This window comes from Sorex fumeus, unplaced genomic scaffold (assembly GCF_029834395.1).
Source record: "Sorex fumeus unplaced genomic scaffold, SorFum_2.1 ptg000039l, whole genome shotgun sequence".
Taxonomy (NCBI): Eukaryota; Metazoa; Chordata; class Mammalia; order Eulipotyphla; family Soricidae; genus Sorex; species Sorex fumeus.
In genome coordinates this window covers 16,218,232-16,221,276 of record NW_026606096.1, presented here as the reverse complement: position 1 = coordinate 16,221,276, position 3,045 = coordinate 16,218,232, and the positions used below count along the sequence as shown (strand labels likewise).

Below are 3,045 nucleotides of genomic sequence, written 5' to 3'. Positions count from 1 at the left end.
CTCTTTCCTTCCCTACAGAACAGAGAGTAGGAAAGGGGGAAAGATGTATCTACAGCAAACCGAAAAGAAAAGGATTAGGAGTGAAAGCAGGCAAGAAGAAGAAACATAGCAAATGTCAGAAATTTTAACCCCTGAAAGTTAGTTCACTCTTCTCCCTAACTTATGTGAGTAATTTACAGCCAAAGCTGTTTTTAATGCATAAATAGTATATTTATCTTAATAAATAAGTTCATAACATATTCAGGAATCATCAGAGAAGAGAAAAGATGAATTGTGCCTACACAGATGAGGCTGAAAGTACAGTTTGTACCATTCATGAATACTCATTTATTGGTCATGGAAGGTCCACACTCCCCTATTTAGGATGGCGTATGATTAGGCTGTAATCCTGTGGATATCCTGAAGGTATAACGGTGGTTGTGTTTTCATATTCCTATATATAGATCACACTTACAATTCAAAACTTCAGTGACTTTGTGAGATTTACAGAAACAATTGCACATCAACTTACTGCTTCTGCATATTTCATTATTTATCATGAAAGTAAATATAAATACAGCTAAGTAAATAAATGAAAATTTATCATGTTCACAAATATGCTTTTGATTTAGTATAATTGGGGAGAATATTATTAACAGGACTGACCCGGCTGGTTGTTTCTATTTCTGAGAAAAGACATTTTTGCCTTGATGTCTGAACTTAAGAGTTCAGAGCCTCATCATCATTTTCATAGCTACTGAGTTCATCTTCATCTACCTCCATTTATTAAATATAAATAAGTTTAGGCCAAGGAAGAAACTCAAATATGCATGTGGCAACCTTCAAATATCTTAGACAAACTAAAAGAAAAGGAATACGTTTAAAAACTTAATATTCAGTCTGGGCTAACAGGAAGGAACACATACTGTGTAAGAGGTTCCAAGTAGATGAAAACCTAAAAAGAGATTAGGGATGTTGTGCAAATGTTAGCCTTTATCCCAAATAACACTCATGTATCCAGTACTCCTATCTTCTGAAACGGTGCCACTGTATAATCAGTAGCTTATGTAAATTACAAATTTACCATTTTATTAACTCAGTCACAAGTCACATCTAGGAAATAACATCATTCCATTCAATATCGAATCCAATATTCTTACTATGTCTTCACTTTTAGCTTCCCTTAAGGCATCACACAGATTAAAATGGCATAGCAAGAGAATGATAAGGATTCTCACCAACTACCCACAAAGGAAAAAAGATTAGCACTCTGATCATGAGAGTGGGGTACCCCTACAGTACATATATCCTCTAGGACACTGTAACCCTAAAACATATGAGCATTTATGTATAAACAAACTTAACACACTGTTGTAAACCAGTGTTATCTTAATTGAAAAAAAGTGTTTTAATAAAAAGTATAGCACAGCAGGTAGGGCGTTTTCCTTGCACATGGCTGACCTGGCAGGCTGCGGTTCGATTCCTCCACCCCTCTCGGAGATCCTGGCAAGCTACTAAGAGTATCTCACCGCACGGCAAAGCCTGGCAAGCTACCTGTGACATATTTGATATGCCAAACACAGTAACAACAAATCTCACAATGAAGACGTTACTAGGCCCGCTCAAGCAAATCGATCAACAACGGGAGGACAGTGCTACAAGTGCTAAATGTATTTAGGTTAAACAAAAAGAAAAAAAAATAGGAATTTTTTAGTTTTACAAACAGCAAATTGATAAAGTTTTATTGGTGATTTTTAAAAAAATAGAACAAATTTAATCTTTTAATAAGCAGAAAGCCGAAATCATGGTACATTAGAAGTACTCAGAATTACTCGTCTTATTATTTACATGTGGGATCTGTATCCTTTCCCATGAGTATGAGCTGGGCTCTAAGACTATGGGAATGTAATAAAGTTGCTGGTTCTCACTCTAGATGAAAAGTGACTACTAACTTCCCTTCTTGTCTTTTGCTTGTTTCTTGCTTTAGATACCCGGAGCCACTCAGACTGTATCCTCTCCCTCTCTCTCTTCTAGGAAAGAGAAGAATCATCAATGGTAAAAGACAGTTGCAAAAGCGACACCTAGAACCGCCTTCCCGCTCAGAAGCGGATGGTTCGGCTTCTTTTCGCGGTTTCGGTTGTGCTACATGATCAGAAAAACTTCTCTAGTAACGAACTATAGCAATGATTCCTGAAAGTATAGTCTTCTCCTTCCTGTCTTGTGGCTTATACATTCACAGGAAAATAGGACTGAGTTGTGATGAGCCTATGACAGGACCCACCTGGAAAGTAAATTAGGTCCCTGTATACCATCCAGCTGAGTTTCTAGCCACCAGACTTGGCAGCACATGAGTGAATCGTTTTGGAAGCAGATTCAACAACCCAGTCAAGTTGTCCTTTGCACACCACACAGAGCAAAGATGCAGTAATAAAACACAATTGAAAATGCTTACTGAATTATTTTGGAAATAAGAGTGGGATAAGCTTTTATTTTATTTATTTATTTATTTATTTATTTGCTTTTTGGGTCACACCTGGGGATGCACCAGGGTTACTCCTGGCTCTTCAGTCAAGAATTACTCTTGGCAGTGCTCGGAGGACCATATGGGATGCTGGGAATCCAACCTAGGTCAGCTGCGTGCAAGGCAAACGCCGTACCCGCTGTGCTATTGCTCCAGCCCCCAACCTTTTATTTTAAAAGAGTTGAAAGCTCTTAATACACAATAAACATCATCCAGAGGTGGACTAAGTGAAACTATAATATTTGTCAGGTAGAAAGGATGGTTAAAGCTATTTGATAATAATAATTGATTCCCATTCTTGGAATGATTAAAAACTACTGTCTATTTTGTCAGAGAAATGTAGTTTAGTACATATGGCTAATCAAGTATAACATTATATGCTATATAACAGGTAGGTATTGTTATTGTTGGTTAGTCAAGAATAGGAGTCAATGTATATATTTTTATAATTGTTATATAATTATATAATTGTTATATAAAATCCATGATAAATAGTTGTTATGCAAAATAAAAAATATATGCATTTCTACACACATACATATATT

General features: G+C 36.3%; 1 non-coding gene across 1 annotated transcript; it reads right to left on the bottom strand.

The window, feature by feature from the left end:
- Positions 1–1,975: 1,975 nt before the first annotated feature.
- Positions 1,976–2,185, bottom strand: LOC130028474 (small nucleolar RNA U3). The gene has a single exon (XR_008793200.1). It is a non-coding gene; the product is annotated as a small nucleolar RNA U3 (small nucleolar RNA).
- Between the last annotated feature and the right edge of the window lie 860 nt (positions 2,186–3,045).